This window comes from Pezoporus wallicus, unplaced genomic scaffold (genome assembly GCF_028554395.1).
Source record: "Pezoporus wallicus isolate ANWC-B61680 ecotype Strahan unplaced genomic scaffold, APGP_CSIRO_Pwel_v1 contig_3952, whole genome shotgun sequence".
Lineage (NCBI taxonomy): Eukaryota > Metazoa > Chordata > Aves > Psittaciformes > Psittacidae > Pezoporus > Pezoporus wallicus.
This window is the reverse complement of record NW_026635034.1, coordinates 665,762-684,407: the sequence shown is the minus strand read 5'-3', so window position 1 is coordinate 684,407 and position 18,646 is coordinate 665,762. Positions and strand designations below refer to the sequence as shown.

At 40.5% G+C, this 18,646-nt stretch overlaps 1 long non-coding RNA gene across 1 annotated transcript in view; it reads left to right on the top strand.

Moving 5' to 3' along the window:
• The window catches only part of LOC130603156 (uncharacterized), a 40,061-nt gene extending 29,306 nt beyond the window's left edge, over positions 1-10,755 (top strand). Inside the window, exon 4 of the long non-coding RNA XR_008973084.1 lies at positions 10,527-10,755. This is a non-coding gene — a long non-coding RNA (uncharacterized LOC130603156). The remainder of the gene's footprint in view (positions 1-10,526) is intronic.
• Positions 10,756-18,646: the final 7,891 nt, after the last annotated feature.

The window sequence follows — 18,646 nt, the reverse complement described above, 5'->3', positions numbered from 1 at the left end:
GCTCTTTGAATACGTTGCTACTCCTGGAACAAGACAGGAACCATCAAGATAATTGTCTGATACAAATCTTTTCTTAGAGTAATAGATTTCGTACTGTCATGATTCCTGAATTACAGCCATATGTACTAGTGAATGATGAAACGTGGAAATGGTAATTCATCATTAACTCTGTGTATATGAAACTAAATTATTCTTTTCAATGCTGTTCTTGTATCTGAGACATGATACATTACATTATGCCGTAATTTATAGACATCGTGGAATCAGCCAGAAAGTTGTATTCTCTTCCAACATGTATAGTTTAATATTTAGGCTTCTCTTCCCTCATTCATTCAGTTTTTATTTAATTGTAATTTATTTCCTTGGGGAAACTTATGCATAGTGGCTTTGTTCCAGAAAAATGGGGTGCAGCTTAATACGGGGATTTTGGATTTGTTTAGAAGTTTTGATGCCAATAGCCTGTGTAGTTTTGGGGAAATCGCTCAGGTTTTCCATATATACTGTAAGAGGGGACAGTTCACTACAATTGTGCCATAGAGGTGCCATGTAATATTTAGAGGTGGGTCGAAGGGTAAGCATGGAGCTTTTTAACTACTTCAGTCAATAATCGGCTTTATCGAAGTTGAGAAGAATGGAGGTTGGAGGGGGAAGGGGAGAGAGAAACCTAAATGTGAAGTAAATTCCCTCCTCCCTCGGTAAAGAAAATCTGTTTTAAAGAGAACATCAAAATTTATAGGTTTGAAAATCTTAATTTGGCTCTCACTGTTTATTAATTTATTTACCTTTCATATGGAATGTGGCTTTTCAGTCTCTTCACATGTAATTCTGGCCGGTGGTGAGGCAATTCCTATAAAACAGGAATAGCTGTTATTGTGGGTGCCCCAAATTCTGCAATCAGAAGGCGGTGGCAGGCCTGGGAAAGATATTCAGGTTAATGGAAGACCACTATGAAAATGATTGTGTGATTTAGCCATGTTTATTGACATTTCTTCATGCTGGCATGCTCTGAGCAAGCTGTAGTCCACACCATGGCAATCAAATAGATGATAAAGATTGTGCACGTTTCAATCCAAGTGATAAGAGCGGATTAAATGAAAATCAGAAACAGGCTCTGTATTACAATTTAAATGCTAGAGGAGGGGCAGGGTGAGTATTAATGCTCAAGAAATGAGCCTTTTTAATTGACTTTTCTGGAAAAAGCTTTCTGGTTTCAGAAAAGTTTCCCCAGCTTGCTGTCCATTTCCAATGTTTTTTTTTCTCACTACATCTGTAAAGCATAGAAGTGCTGTATTGTTTTATCTCCCAGGGAAGATATCCTTTCTTCTAGTTGTAACCCTACCTCTAGATGACTTCAGAGTTCAGATTCCTGGAGGTGTAGTGGATATATGGCAATCCAGGCCATAATTTACAATAAACCATTTTCTGACACCACTAGCATGACTTAATGCTGGAAGCATGTTGTTGGAGAGGCTGCCCCACACTGCCATGGTGAGGGAGACTTACTGGGTCATGGTAAATATTCTATTATTTATCCTGTTGTGGTTATTTCATACGCTGCCACAGACACTTTCTCAACTTGTGTTTCTGCCTGGACACGTTTTCTGATATTCCTCCTGGAATAGGCAGATGTTCCTAATGGACAAAAAATTCAGTGTTTGCAGCATACACTGGCTAGTTTTAATATCAATAAATACTGAAGAAGCTTTTCATTTCTCAAGGACAGGGTTCAAATCCTGAGCACAAAGTTTTAAGTGAGTAGAAATAGAGGGAAAAAAATGCCCATCTTCATATTTTTCTATATAAAAGAATGATTGGTCAAGAATGTTTCTGTATCTCTTGACCTTTGCTGTATTTTTGGGTGGAACAGTTGCTTATTTTCACACAAAAATCAGTAATTTTGAAAGTGCACTTGTGTCATCATGAAACAGGTCAGTAAAATATACTGCATTAACCTGCAAAGCCAGCAAATACTTTCAGCTTCAAGACAAGTGAAGCTGTGCAAAGCAACAGTACCTGCATGCCTTCTTGTTGAAGAGCATCTTTGGGGCATTTATGATCTTTAATCTTTTTGCTCTGCATCTTCTGTAAATTTTGCACAGGTCACATAACCAGCCTGTGATTCACCTTCTGCATTTAAGGGTTTAATGATACAGGAGTAAGTGGTTTACTTTAGTGGTACATGCAAAGTCCCACTTGTAAGATTTAATCCAGGGATGGCTTGGAAGCCTTCAGAAGGCTGGAAGTGCCACCCATTACTATGAAATGTTTCAATATCATTTTTAAGCTGTCTGCTTAGACAATCGATGAACAAAAACCAGCAAGAATTACTATCCCCCAGTCACTACCAGGCATCTTTTGGAATGGCAAGAAAAATGCCAAGGAAGGACCCTGAAAGATGAAACTTTTGAATTTGCTCTGTGCATCACACCATATTGCAGATACTTTTGTGGGGGAGAATGTACTTTAAAATATGTGTTTTACACATGGTGTTTTAATACAATTGCTTAAGAAGTACATAGCATGAGCAGACCCCTCTCAGGAGATCTCTTTTGGCATAGTGAAAAAGCCCTGTTCTAGCATTACAGAATCCCTACAGATAAATTTGAAATCTGTGTCCCTTTCAGTGTTTTGACAGACAACAACTGAATTAATGTGAATGAAAGGAATCTTGAGGGTAGAAACTGGAGGAGAGGGGACTACTTTCACTTGAGGGATGTATTCTATACAAGCCTGTGCCTGATGATACTCAGCTTCATTTCAGTGTTCATCATAGCTAATCCTTAGTACAAATGAATATCTGCACTTCTAAACAATCAAAGGTTAAAGACCATTCATGTGATCTCATTATAGTATGCTGATTGCAGTGCATCAGAGTAATTTATAACCTTAGTTCATAAAGTTGGAATTTCAGTAAATGAAATCCTTTTCAAAGGTTAAATATTTATGTCCTTATTTTCTGTCTGAAACAGTCTACAGCTATGAACATGCACTAACTAATGAACTATCACAGCCATCTTCAAGAAGATAAATAAAAGTTTTGAGTTGGTATACTGGCCCCCTTAGCTGCTCCTTGCTTAAACTGCTTCCTACTGCTCCTGTTTGGATTTTTCAAAACAGATCAATGTTGTGGCAAAGACTTCAAACCATTAGATGTACATAGACGGGCTTAGCCTCAACTGAGTGTGTAAAACAGTAGTAGTAATAATAATGCTATCCTTTATCTGCTCTCCTTCTACTGAGCTCAAAGAGCCAATACAGTTTACCCTCAAAGGACAGTAGTACAATTAATCCTTTCAGCCTTTTCAGTTCATAGCCCAGGGATGGCTGTGTTGTGCTCCCAGAAAAGGTAGGTGGGAGATCCTGTGCTGTCATTCTTTCATCCACCAATTGCCACCAGTTTCGATCCAGCAGCCTTTGTTTCATTGTTTTGTGGACTTGCAGTTCTCCCATTTATCCCGTATGGTAGGAACACAGTTCTCTGAGGTTACTGAGAGTGTTTTCTGTTTAAAATACATTGCAAGCTAAGTTGCACATTCATTATCTTGAAATACATATAAAACTACAGGCCTAAGTACCCTGTTAAATACTGTCCTGTGAGCAGATACAGGGGAAAAATTGGATGAACTTGTCTATTGCTGATTATGTTGATTTCTGATTAAAAAATGTACAAAATAATACTTAAAACTCAACATAAAAAATGCAATAAAGTAGAAAAGCATTAGTATTCAAAAGGCATTCAAAGCATTCTGCAGTTACGTGTCACAGACATATTTATGCTCTGGTTTACTTATGTTTTTTTTGTCTCATAGTGAATATTTTTAAGCAGTAAGTAGTGGATATTAGCATGGTTAAGTTCTCTGTCATATTTATGCTTGAAAGCCAAGTCTTATTATTAATTACATGTCAAACTTGGAAGGTCTGTCTCTGAAAACGCAGAGGTAAAACCCCCAGCAAATACAGCCTCCTCTAAACCAATCCAGCTGCTTTCCAAGATCACTGATACTTCCTTCACGTTAGTCTCCGAGATCAGGGTTTTTTCAGTATCTAGGACTTGTATCTACTTTTCCAACCATTCTGTGATCTCAAAGTCCCAAGTGGAAAAACATGGTGAAACTTTCAAAGTCACTGAGATTTTTCACTTGTATCCCCATAGCTACCCCTCATGTAAATCTGTGCAGAGTAAAGACTTTCAGTTAGGATGACACATATATATATATGTATATACACACACACACACACACACACACTGCTTGGGTAGACGTAAGTCCTGGTTATGGATGTAAAAATAGTTTTCTGAAGCGTATATATGAACGAGCTCTTGCTGTCAGAAATTCCTCATTTGGAGAGAATTTGGTTCTGGAGGTGTTGGACTGCGTTGACGTGTGCTGGTGATGTATCCAGTTGTCTGCTTCCATGGCAATTGCGACTACCTCGGGCATTAGTGAAAGTGAGAACCGAAGTGACCTCCCTCCCAGTATTTCTTTCAAGCTGCCTTTCTCTCCCCCAAAGGCCCTATAGCTTTTGACCACTTCAAGCAGATCACATTCCATCTTTTAGGAATAGCTTAGTGTGTGGAGATGTGATGTAAGTGTAACTTCTTTTTGCACCTTTTTTCCTGAGGCTCCTTATTACAAGAGTAAGGTGTGCAGTGAAAGATAAATACTGCAACTTTGATTTGTCATTAGAAAAGTGCAGAAGAGATCAAAGATGTTGCTAAAACTTAATTTCCCCATAGGAACCAGAAATTTGTTAAATGATGTACCTAGGTGATGCCAGAAGGATGGTATGTCCCAGGCTCCAGAAAGGGAGAAAAAAAAACAGTATAATACTCATTGTCAATCCTGAAACAATATTCATCCCTAAGCCTACTGCTAGAGTCTCTGGGTAACAACTTTACAGTCATAACAAGCTTTGAATCCCCTTCCCCTCCCCTGCAGAATTATAGATTGGTGAGCCAGGAGAGATGATTACAATTATCCACCTAGCATGAGGCGGTAATTTCATCAAATTGTGAAATTCACTGTACCCAGGCCATAATGTCTATATAGGAAGACATCCAATCTCAATGTCAATTGCATGGGACAGAAATAATTCCTGGGGTTTTGTGTGGGCAGGGTATAAGAGTAGCATCAGTCATGCACTTGGTGTGGGACTGACCCACAGTCTTTCCAACTCCTTCAGAAAAGTACTAATCCATATTGAAATATATATATTTTTTTTTAGGGACTGTTTTACTAGTTTTTTGAATTTGAGTCTGAAAATTATGGACGAATAATGATCTCCCAATTGCCCTTCCCAATCCTGATACAGCCAAAGAAGTTAATAAGCCACCTCTATAGCCCCCCTCCCTTCTCTGTACAGACATTTTTTACCACATGGGTGAACACAAAGAAATAATCAGATAAGAGATTTTTCTTCTAAATTAGGCCTCTTGTTTGTAAACTGAAAGAGTGCTAATGCAGTTCAAACTCAGCTGTGTACCACATACGCACACTCAGCCCAGGAGTATTATAAAGAGTGGGAGAATAGGAGGTTTTGTTCTATTCTTCGGTCTCTTTCTATATGAGAGGGCCATTCATTCAATCCCTATGCTTCTCTCTCTCTCTCTATTTCTCTCCATAATGCCAGCATTAGCTGCAAGCTGCTAGCTGTAAAAGTGCTTTGATGTTGACCTCTCACTGCCATTGACAGACCCTCATTGGTGGGTGAGTAGCAGAGCAATAAGGGCATGTGTGGGAGAAAAGAGGATGAAAGCCTGGACAGCTAGGAAGGGATAATATGAACAGATTCCTGCCTGTTCACTTAGTTTCTTTTTTTTTTTTAAACTGGGTCTTCTGATTACAGAGGTTATGAACCAGTAAAACTTCAGAAATGACCACTGAAAGCCTGCTGTACATGAAGAATCAGATAATTGTTCCAGCTCTTGCCTTGTAAAATTAAATCAAGCCATGAACTAAGCAAGAACGCGTAGGGGAGTTGAAAACATTTTCCTGTTTAAGGCAATGAAATAGTGGGGGTTTGTCTGGTACATACAGTAATACTGCAAGGGCAAGTAGCGTGTAAAATGGCATGTAGGGGTGACAGGAGAGTTGCCTACTAATTATGTTGATTATTGTTTCTTATCTTATGCCAAATTCTAAAGCATAAGTCTTAGATCCTTTTTAAAGGATCCAAACAGAAAGGTGCACTAAGAGGTTGAAAGAACTTAAAGAGGTTTCTGCCCCAGGGAGCACGTGTATGTATACACATGCATGTATGCACATAAAAAGCTCCCTATTGCTCCCCACGGTGTTCTTGCATATACTATAAGTGCTTCTATATTCAAATCCCAGTGGGGCCCCTGGCCCAAAAGCGGTTTTGCACCCTCCAAAAAGAGCTGGGAGATGGAAGGTAGATGAGGACCATGGGCCAGCTGTTTTGTGAAAGCGTAGCCAGCTAAGCTGGGAAACTGGAAAGCGTTATTGCTGCCTGTGCCCTATTGAGGCAGGATGTCTCCAGCCACTTCACCTCTGCACTCTCCCTTCACCTCTGTGAAAGCTCTCCTTGTCATACTAATAATTAAACCCTAAGGCTCTAACTTGAAATGGCCAAAAGGCTCTGTAAGGCCAATGGAGGGAACAGGAGGGAGGGAAAGTTCACACAAATTTGTATTAGCAACCTTGGTTTTAGTTGCAATCTGAAGGGCCAACTACTGCAATAAAGCTGCATGCCTGACGGCTCCCATGGCCTGCGCTCTGTAGAGTAGCATCTGATCTTCTGCTTGTGTGGGACATGAAAGAATCTGTTCCACCTCCTTTCAGACCCTGCAATTACTCCCTGTGGGCAGCATTAGGCCATCAGAGTTGCTTAAACCATCCTAGGTGAGCTGTAGATCGTGGGTTCAGACCTGGCCTCTTGCCACTTGCTGTTACGTGGTGTGAAACAAAATGGAACAAAATGGCTGGAACAAAAGGAATCTGTTGTTGGAAAAACAGGGGAATGGATGAAACAGGTGCCCGTGTTACAAACTGCCTCGCAATAGCATTCATTAGCGAGCATGTCAGCAAGCTCAGCATTCAGATAATACTCTTGTTACAAACACTTGAATAAGAAAGAAGCCATCACTGGACTGAATTTATTCTTTAAAAATTATAAGGCATTCAGCACACACTTTTGGTGCAGAGACTCTTCACACATTAATCCACTAGAAAGAAAGAAATCTTTCACTGAATGATTAAAAATGTTCACATTTTGGAGGGGACAAACTTCTACAGCACTTTTTGCCTTGCCGTCTGCATTTGCTATCAGGGAACTAATTCTCCAGTCAATTTCACAGATGGTTTCCTGTCATTACTATACAATTGTATTTATTTGATAATAATTTTATAGGACTTTTTCTAGAGTGATTTGGAATTACATGTTCAGCTTGTAGCAGTTTTTGAAAGGTGTGTGAAAACTGCACTCAGTCAAAACTTCCTTGCCTAAACTTTTAAAATAGAAAATGCATTTCAGTTGAAGCAAGAAATCTTGCTAGAAGTGTCTTGGTTAAAGTTTTTCAATGCATTTTTCTCTGTGCAAAGGGAAGTGTATATAACCCTCTCTGTTCTGTCACTTTACCTTTTGCTCTTTTCAACTGATTTGAAATAAAGACTATTTTCCCCTTTCCAACAAGAAATGAAATAGGACTTCACTAGTTTTTAAAAAAGGTACCATTTTTTAACTTGAAAGGAGACTGTGGCATATATTTTAAATTTTATACCTTCTTTTACTTTTTTTAAGGTAGCCATGATGAACTTAAAGACTTTGTCAGACACTGCAGAAAACTGTTGTTTTTTTTTTTTTTGTGCAAGTTGAAATTCCACCCAAAAGAGAGTATATGTGTCCTGTTTCTATTACTCTTCCTGGAAAGGTTCCTTCTGACATCAAGTTCTTGATGAATGTTTTCCTTTAAAATGAGACGGTCCAGTCTCTGCCAAGGCACTGTGGTGCTCCTAAACTACCTGAGATCACAAACCTTTGCTGGTTGGTGGGGCAAGCAAGGGTTTCTTGTATGGTCATTAAGGAAAACAGGTCTTCATGGGGCACAGGCTCCATTCTGTGACTTCCGAGAGGAGGTTTGAATCTGAATTATCTCCTTGAGGGCTATGTTACAGAAGCCTGGGGAGCTGTGAACATTAGGTCCCTTCTCCAGCATTTTCAGTTAACAAAGCCTTGGGGGATCTGGATAGGTAGTTGGAGTCTCCATTCAAGAGGATTAAACACATATCTCTGCCAGAGGTATGGCAGCTGTTTTGGTAGATATTTTGTATTCTGCCTGTCTGTGGGCTGCTGGAATCCTTACTGTTCCCTGATGTATCATTTCACTCCACTGAAAATCACAAGTGATAACTCAGGAGGCAGTAAAATTACAGGGGTCACAGAGTACCCCCAGTATGCTTGAAATCAGGTCACCAACCTCACTCAGCTGGCCCTCTTGCTGATACCTCCCCTTTTCTCCTCTCCCCTGTTCTCTGTGCCTCGATTGTTTTTAAGAAGAGCCAACTCTCCAGGACCTATAAATACAAGAGGATGTGGACAATGGATAGTACTGGAGAGAATACGTGTCTGCTGCCCTTTGGTCTGCTATGGCCATGTGTCTGGCACAGCTGGTGACACCCTGTACTCTATCATGCTTTATAGTCTTCCACCACTGCACAGAATGGAGTCCTGCCCGAGAGCAAGTCCTGCTTCAAAAGGAAACTCAATAAATATGTAATTGTGAGCCGGTGTGACTGTTACTGGCTCCCAAATGGTTTGATGGAGCATGTCAACATTGGTACTTTGCAATTTTATAGTATAAGCTGAGCGTGAAAAATGGAGTGAGTGAGGGAGAGAAGAGGAAAGGGATATGGATGCAAAAGGCAGAAAGTTTTGAAGTCCCAATTTTCTCATGGTGTTCACAGATGAGCTGTGAGTGGTGGAATGAACTGAATCAGTCTTTCAAATTCAAGTTTTCTCCCAAGACCAGTGCAATCAAGACTCAACAGAATTTGTGGGAACTCAGAATATTGCAGGGGTATTTGCTTGAGCACAGTGTTATCCTTGAATTTTCTCATACTCTGTACAGGAAATTAAGAACTCCAAATTGAAGGGTACTGGGTGAATACCCAAAGCATCCATTGAAGATTTCCAACATACCAGTTACTTCATTGAATTCTTCTTCAAGTAAATGCCCCCTTTAGATGGTCTTTCTGTTACCCGATCTTTTGTTTGAGCTTATGCAGCTTCAATTTTTGCTGATTTTTATTTTTAATAACAATTCCCTGGAAAATGCTAAGCTGGACTTGTTAGGTTTTGATAAATTGGAGTACTGGTACAGGTATTAGGGACCTGCTGTACCAAGTGTTTCTGCTCTTGGGACCTCTTCTTCCTCTTTCAGAAGTACTGTTCATTCTTCACTGAGACAAACTGTGGCTCTGAAAAAGTCCAGTTTCACCGAGGGGTTTTGGTGTAGTTTAATTATGTCAAAGCAAGAAAACAGTGATGGGTTTTTTTCCCTAAAAGCTGCCAAAGAAAAAAAATTGGAGGTGTGAACCTTTCTGTTCCTCCTCATTCCAGGCATCCTTGTTCCTGCTAGTTCTTTGCAGGAGCTCAGAGATCACTCTGCTTTGCTCATAAACCAGAAACAGTCTTCCTGCCTTGCAGTGGAGGGAAGACCTGTTCTAAATCAGTAAGGCACTGAATGCATTTCAGTTGGCTGCTCAGTAGGATGGGGGCAAGGAACTGAGGAAACCACCTACAGATGAGGCAGTTGTGTGAGTCATGAGAAGAGAGAAACGTTCAGCACTTCTCAGGAGGTTTTTCCCAGTTGTAGAGCGGAAGCTGAGCTCATAAGTAAAACTCCCAGAAAATATGAAGCTTTGTTAGTGCATGGACAGCCATGAGGAGGCCAAGACCCAGTGTTTGCTTCTAAGGGGTGCTCATTTTACCCAGGGAGCAGGAAAGCTTTCTTGCAACGGATGTTATTGTGCAGAGCTCCTCAAGGCAGGTTTGTTCCCTTGACTCTTAATATTCCAGTTTTTCTCTGTTTGTGCTAGAAAATATGACTTAGGTTTCATTTTATAAAAATAATAAAGCCAGAAAAGTTTAAACTCAGATTTGGCCTCTTTGCTTTCTAAAAGAGAGCAATAGACATTTTCAAAGGACCAATTCCAAAGCTTTATTATACTACTACAAGGCCTGTAGGAGGGAAGAGTGTTATGCCCAACTCGTAATGCAGACAGAGAAAGATGGATTTTTAAATTATCTACCTTTGCTTTGCAACGTGAACATTTCAGGGCAATTATCCTGAGATAATGCCTACAAATTGCTGAAGACTTTGGGTTTATAATTGCTCGTGTTCATTTAAGGTTCCCAGCAGACTAGCCCAGGAAAATCACTGCCAGTCAAGCCAAGGTTGATGGTATACGGTAACTGAGTTTTTCTTAGAAGACAGACAGACAAGCAAATCAGTTTTCTTTAAGAGCAATAATTCTAACTAATTGTTTGGTTTCATTGTGTTTCCATAGCAGGAGCTGCAGTGCTTGGCAAGGCAGAACAGTGACATTTCCCATCCAAGGCACATCCATGTAAATGGGCAAAATGAATCCAACTGCATGAGGTTATTCTCGTACAGCAGTAAGTAGTCAGCAGCACTATACAGCATAGCCCTACATTTCCTTATTTACACACCAGTAGCCATTCCAGCTACCTTAAAAGTGAATCGAGATTTTACAGGGAGATAATGTTATCATGTCAATGCAGAAAGAAATAAGTGTAGCTGCCTGCTATGTCTGTCATTAAAGAACACTCCTTAATGTAATATTTAGCTGAGGTTTCAAATCGGCAAGAACATTCGTAATAGGGAACACCATTTCAAAGCAGGAGTGTGTTCATATACTCAGATAATTTGACTACAATTATATATACCTATTACCTATTTGTATATTCATATACCTATTTGTATACACATATATATTGTGTATGTAGCCTTACTGCCCACTAATTTTGTTGCGAAGCTCTGATAGCATTCCTATTACAGACATCCAGCACTGGCCTCAGGCATCCATTAGACAACAGAAGATTCATTTCATCATTATTATTTGCTAAGCACAAGCAGCATTGGCCAGTTTAGGTGTCTAAACTCCAGCAGTGTAAAATCTCCCCTTCTGTCCCTCCAACTGTTGCTGTTAGAGCAGCTGAATAACTGATTTTTCTCATCCAGTAACTAAGATTAAAGAAAAGAAATTATAAAATGAGATTTAGCTGACACTTCTGATATTTGGGGGAGAAAAAAAGATATATCACACAAGAATCAACCCTCCCCCTCTAAAGTGCATTGGGTTATCAGAAATATTTTGCTTGACCTATATCAAAAATGCTTGGTTTTTTCATGTTATTTTTTAATGTGCTTCAGCAATATTTGAACTGAAAATATTGTGTAGAGAGAAATAGCAAAGTAGATGGGTAAAAATGTTGAAAGTGTGTCTAGACTTTTCTGAGCATTTTTGCTGTTTCGGAGGTTTTATTAGAATTTACACGTAGCAGTGGTCAGTTTGAAGTGAGGTTTTTCAGTGAAGAAACTAATTTCCTGAAAAGTTCCATCTAGGATTAAGAAGCAGGTAACATGCCCTGCCGCAGCACTGAAAATATCATTAGTACCCTGCTCAGGGACTAAGTGGTAGTTGCTAAATTATTCCATTTTTAATGGCTTATTTATTATAATGTTGGGGAAAGTTTTTATGCCTTTATGAAGTTGAGGGTATAATATGCTGTAGCTGGGTATGATACAGTCAATACTTATCCTTCCAGCTGGGAAAAATCTCTGCTGCTTCTGAGTTGCTCCTTCCCAGCTCTTCATTTCCTGCAAACTTGCAAAAATGATTTTCTGGGTGAGCATTCAAATGATTCTACCTTGTCTCCTCTTGCAATGTCTCCTAATGGCTTTGGTTTCGTTTAGTTTTCTCTTTTTTTCTATCTGGCCTTTTGCAAATTCTGCTTTTTTTTTTGGTATATGAAGCACAAAGATTTGAGTCCCAGACACTGCCAGGTTATTTTACAATTTTATTCATGTTTCCTTTCTCATGGAAATAAGTCTGTAAAAACCGGAACTGTTTCCAGTGGTCTGTATGGGTACTAATAGCTGATTTATGTCATAGACAATGAAATTTTGAACTTCTAATAGATTGATGTGAAGATGTATTTCCAGTGAAAACCAAAGAGCACGTATTACTGCTGGCAAGTGGGCTCTTAGAATGAAGAAAAATCAATTCTTTTAGCCATAGTTCTCAGCTGAAAGTATCTTTCCCTAAAACAGATTCAAGATATGACGTACATATGAACTGAATTTTTTCTTATCTTTTTGAGATACTTACTTCGTTACCTCTTATCTCCAGAAGTTTCTTCTCATATCGTGAAGTCTCCTCTTCACTGGTGTCATCCTTTTGGATGGCAAAGTCTCATCTCTTCCCATCTTCCTGGCCCTTAAAGAGACAATACAAAAGGCTACTTGTAAATCTAACATGTTCCTGGAATATCAAATCCGCTTTGCTGTCCATGACCACCATGTCATGTTACGTTGTAGCATTCATAATCTGAACACGTATCTTAATACTAAAGAGCATGCAGAAAGTTTTTTGTTTGGGGGTGTTTTTCCCCTCTTCTACGCTGGAAGGTCATTTCAGGAATGTGTACTCCAGTGGTGAGAAACATCTTGTAATTCCCACATTATGTGAACTCAAAGCCAGTTTATAGCCATTTCTTCCTGGGTTACCCCCTACATGTATATATCCTTATACAGCTGTTGTGGACATCCCCTGTTCCTGAATTGTATCTGTGTCCCTTTAAGCCATCTTTTCGGTAGACTGAACAAGCAGACTCTTTTAGTTCCCTCTTAGAAATTCTCCAGTTACTTGATCATTGTAATAGTCCTCTTTGCACCCTCTGCTCCAATTTGCATGCATCCTTCTTGAGCATGGGTAACTAGAATTTATGCTGTATTTCAGATAATGTCTCACCAGTGCTTTGTGTAGTAGCATTAATATTTTCCTCTTGTTATTAGCACTATTACAGGTGATGAATCCGAGGATTGCATCTGCCTTTTCAGTTGCATTATATTATGGCACATATTTATCCTGTAATCAACTAGCAAGCCCAGGTCTTTCTCCTCCTTTGTCATTCCCAACAGCTTCTAGCAGAAATTCTTATTATTAGTCCTTCAGTGCATGACCTTGCATTTTGTACTGTTCAATTTCATCCCATTTCTATTACTTCTGTCCTCAAGGTCATCCAATTCTTCCTGTATGATATTGCGATTTTCGTTTGTGTTGATGGTGCCTCCCAACTTTGTACAATCTGCAAATTTCATCAGAACGCTCTTACTTTTTGTGCCAAGTTTATTAATGAACCGTTAAATGAGATCACTCCAAAGACTGATCTTTGAGGAACTCCCCTAATATCTTCCCTCCAGCCCCATATTTCCCCCTGAAGCATATTACATCTTCGCTTCTCCTGTCACCAACCCAGACCTTAGAGTTCTGACTAATTCTCTGTTTCCCCCAGAGAACTCAGTAGTTCCCAAGAGGCATCTGCTGAACTACTTTAATGAAGACTGGAGACATTTTAAGAATTTTAATTTAAAAACTAACTTTTATCAAAGCCCCTCTCAGGATAGCCTGGCACAGTGCAGCTTCAGGAAGCCCATATGGTAAATGTCTGCCCTTTACTCCTTTTGATTCTTTCTTCAAATTTGTTCTAAAATCTGGTAAGCTATTAAAGACTGACTGACAGGTCTTCCCTAAATCCCCTTTATCTACTCTAAGAAAATGATACTGTAAGGTATAAGAAGTGGGTATAAAGGGGGTAGGTACTGCTATTCCCTCCCCATGTTTTAGTGCACCACTTTGCTGGCTCTGTTAGCTACTGACAGTTGCTATTGGGGCTGCATTTTCACGTGTTTGTTCTCAACTAGAGATCATCCAGTCTTCTGGCCGAAATGCCCTGACATTTCAATTTCGTTTCCTGTTTAGATGTAGGTATATTTCTGAATGACAGTGTCATTTCCTAATGTTTGACATTGCCACTCTGAAGAGAAAATAAAAGCAAGGTGTTCATACAGGTTTGTGAAATTTTCTGCCCTCTCAACCCATCTTTTCCCCATACCAAGTTTCATTCTGTCTTTTTCTTTCCATTCACTGAAATCATGTTGTGATTCGTTAATTTCCTTTCCAAAGTCCAACACTATTTTTCTGAAGTTCCCATTTCTCCCATGTTTCACAGCATCCTTATGAACTATGAATCCCTCTAGAATTCCAGGGTTTTGTGACACAGTCAAATCTGGCTCCTCGTTAGCCTGTCAGTGCAGAAGAAAATGCATCAGCTGTGTGCACACACAGGATGCATTAGGAAACACAAGAGATCAGAGCTCCACAAGGCTCACCATGACATTTAACAAATCCTGATGAACATGCTCTCAAGGTTTTTTGACTCTTCTTTTTCTTCATTTTCTTGCTCACAGCTGCTTGGAGGATTTTATGAGCTTTCTCATCATGTCTGTATCTTTCTCTGGAGGAAGGTCCTGCTGTGGGAGTCAAAACAGTGCCTTTCACCTAGATCGTTTTCAAGCTGTGTCAAACTTCCCTCTGTATTTTACCTGGGGTATTCCCACTATGTGTAGAAGTATGTGGAGTTCAATCTGTGGTTCAGATGAAGCAACATTCACAGAACACGAGTTTGATAAGCACAAACTGAGCACCTTGCTGGCCTGGCTGAATAGTTCAGCAAGGTGTAGGTTGTATTAAAGTTTTATTTCACCTCTGGGAAGATACATTTGGCTGATGGCAGCCAGCTGTTGTGATCTGTGGTGGTGTGCACCAAACATCTGAGGGGCACCTTGAAAATGAGTTTTTCATCATTCTCATCTCAACCTCCAGAATTACTTTGTAAGCAGAGAAGAGCCCAGTGTTTGCTTTTTATGTGCTGGACTCTCCTGCTCAATATAGCGTATGCTGTTTGATAATTATTCTCTTTTCTTCATGCTCTCTCTTTCCTGCTCTTGTTTATCCTCTCCTGTGTTTTACTCTTCTGATGGCTAGATCTCGTGTATTACATCTCTTCAGCCCCAGCATGCTGGGTTTGATGTTCCTTTGCTATGTAGGATTATACATTTATAATAGACCTTTCCAGACCCTATGAAGAAGGAATATGTTTGATAGAATGAGGAAAACAGCATCATGATTTAGAATCAAGATTTCCTTTATGCTGGGAAGTTTTAAAGCCTTGCCCTCATACTCTTCCCTTTCTTTGGCCCGAGTTGCTGCTTTCAATATCGGAAACACTTAACTGTCTCCTTTGCTTATGCCACTGCTGCTGGTGTGAAGTGAGCATGGTATATAGCATTGGGACACCACAAGGTGTGGTGATGTGGCAGCCCTGGAATGTGTTACTATGGTTGTTTTCTAGCTCCACATCAGGGGACATCTTGAAAAAAGGCATTGGCCAGCAAAGCTCACATGCAAGGGCAGTCTGGCTGAAATCACTGGTGCAGTTGTGGGAATGGGGTTTGGAGAGCTCTCTTCCAAAGAGGCCTCAGGTCCCATTCCAAGGTAAAAATCAAATCTGGTTTGCTTTAATAGAGTTGTATTATGCTGCAGTGAATTCTGGGCTTCTGTTTAAATTACTAGGACAGCAGAAAGGATAGATGGGGCAAATTAATGAAAAGAAGATAGGAAAATGCCTAAGATATCAGTGAGTGGAGAAAAGAAGGGCTCTGCCATCAAAACCTTCCCCAGTGAAAAGACCCAGCAGGATACAGTGACTAAATGTATTCGCCACAGCACTGATAGTTAAAGAAAAGTTACTTTCATTCACCAGAAGTGGAAAAAGATATCTGAAAAGGCCCTTATCCTTTTTATTCCCTTAGTTCTTGTCAACAAAGTGAAGTTCTGAATGGCGAGGGGGGGAAATCATGTCCCTGCATTTCCAGCCTGTGCAGCCTGACTGCCGTGTTGCTGTACATGGTGGGGAAATGATCACTGCCCCCAAAGAGTGATAACAACCCGAGCAGTAAAATGGTGACGCTGTCAGTGGAAAGCTGTATTTTGATAGTGCGTTTCCTGCATTTCATTTCCTGTGTGAAGGCCATGGAGATTTTCTTTTTTTTGGTATGTGAGTGATTCAGAGGCTGTAATATTCATCAAGGTACTTGAATAGGAAAGGGGAATTGCCATCAGAAGACTGTGCTTCCTTTCCTTGTGCAGAGTCCAGAGTGACTTCTGGGACTGAGTCCTGTCCTTTCCCATAGCAGGCAGTTAGTGTCATCTTGCTGTCACTAAAATCCTAGCGTGCTCCAACTTACAAACTCTGGAAAGATATTTATAGTCGCATAGTTAAAATGTCACATAGTCACATGTAGCAAAATGTCTCAAGGAAAGAATTGTTTAGAGAACTGGAATGGTCCAGCAGCATCCCACCCTCCATACACTGCTAGCAGACCCCTATAGGTGTTGTTCCAGAGGCTCTTGGATCACAAGTATCTTAATCTTGATCCTTGGTCGTGCCTTGGTCTTTATTTCTTGCATTACCATGGAATATATCCACAGTATTCTATGTGGATATTCACAAACTAGAGAATTTTGCTGTAATCCCTAGGGTGTTTTATCACCAGATTGCTAGGGTGATTTGTGTTTTAAGAACTCTGCTCCCCGAAACATCTCTTTTTGTATGCTTTGCATTGTAATACCACGTGTGACACTCTGCATTGCACTTATCTGTGTCTTAGACAAGAGAGCTTCTTCTCATCTTCTTTCATGGATGGGAGCAGAGTGGTTTAAATCAAAGCATTTGACTTTGAACCTCTCTTGAGCTGGCCTTCAGGCAAGTTCTTTCTGATCAAAGACAGAAGCATACCAGGGTCCAGGTATTAAGGCTGAATAATTGGCTCAGGCTAAAATAAGAACTGTCCCAAGCCTCCACAGAAAAAGTTTTTATGAAGTTTAAAAAATGTACAGGTAACTTTTTGGCCCTTGATATACTTCTGTGTTTTCTGAGGGAGTTCCACTGCAGAGACTGCTAATGCAGTATCTGACCAATTTCATGTGAGAAATACCAGTCAAATTTATCAGTCAAAGCTTACCAGATTACTTGAGACACAGTTAGAATTGGGGGTCCTGAAGCAGAATGGCTTTTTGTGTGGCAAAAGGTGGGATAATATCAGCATAGCACAATATAATTGAGGTGATTATGAAAGATCCCGATTTCTCCTGCAGTGCAGGATTCCCCATTTCTCTGGAGAAATGCCTATAGTGTGTTATTTCTGCAGCACACAGAGCTGTGACTTTTCTGAAGGTACCACGAACCCTTCAAACTGTGGGGACAAAAACAAACCAACAACCAGGCAATCACCAGCAATTTACCAGACAGCCCAGGATGCCTGTAGCATCCCAAGCAGCCTGAGCCTTGGCTGCCTCTGTTTGGGATAAATACTAAAGCTGCACCTCCGTGAACTCTTCTGCCTTTGCCCATCAGTAATGTGTATATAAAAAGTCTATGCCTGGGGATCAGCTAACGGGATTATTCACAGACACAAAATGAAGGTGGCCCAATCCTGACGTTCTTTGCAGCATCCCTGAGAGGGGTGAAAGCAGAATCAAGCTCCAGGTCCTCATAATTTTGGCAGCTTTTCAGGAATGTGAAGGGAATCTGGAAGGAGGGTAGCAGTGGGAACAGGCTCATGTATTTTTTGTTGTCTTTTTTTCATTTTTAATAGAGCAACTTTCAGTCCTAAAGGAAACCCTGGTGAAGTGTTGAGGCTTTTGTCTGTTGCTATAATGCCACTGGGCTTCGGATTGACCTGTGTGATACAGTGACACTGTGTGGTTTGAATTTTTACATACAGCTGCATAAAGCAATTCTCATGTAAATTTTGGAGGTAAATAAGCCTGTTGTTGGTCTGCTGCATGGACACATATGCTCAAACCATTAGGCTCAAAAGGAGATTAGAATTAACCCACCCATCTCTCACCGGCTTGCTCTTTCCCTCCCCACCATGCAGCTCTTACGAGAGACTAAACCACCTCGCTGTACTAACGAATGGCAGCAGAGTTAAGGCTGACAGAAGAAGGAAACTGTTGTATCCCCTCCCTCCCCTTTTCCACACCCACAGAGCCTCTGCTAGAAGCAGTGTGAATTTAGACGGGGCCACAAGCTGATCCCCATGGCACAGGCAGGTAGGTTGTAGTTGATGTTCTTCCCTTACTCCTGCAACCTTTAAATTGTGCAAGACTCAGCTGAACCCCTTCATTTCCCACTGGGGCGGCAGGAAGGTTCAGAACATGCCATATCAGGCCTTGTGTGTGTTTTCCTTCACTCCGGATAGCTCCATTACCTCCTGCTGGGTGGGAAAAGATTTCAGAGCCAAAGAAGCTGTAAAGTCCTTTCTGGGCACCTGATGCTGGGATCTACCCAGGCCCTTCTGCAGGGCTTGAATGGGCAGGGTCTCCCCCAACAGCTGACCACAGGCAGAGGCCGCTGGCTACCATGATATGACTTGACATTCAAATGGCTTCGCTTTCCAACTGAGGAAGTTTTTTATCATGCATTCTTTAAAGGCACAAGAGAGACCAAGTGTGTGTGTGCATGCACGTACACAAAA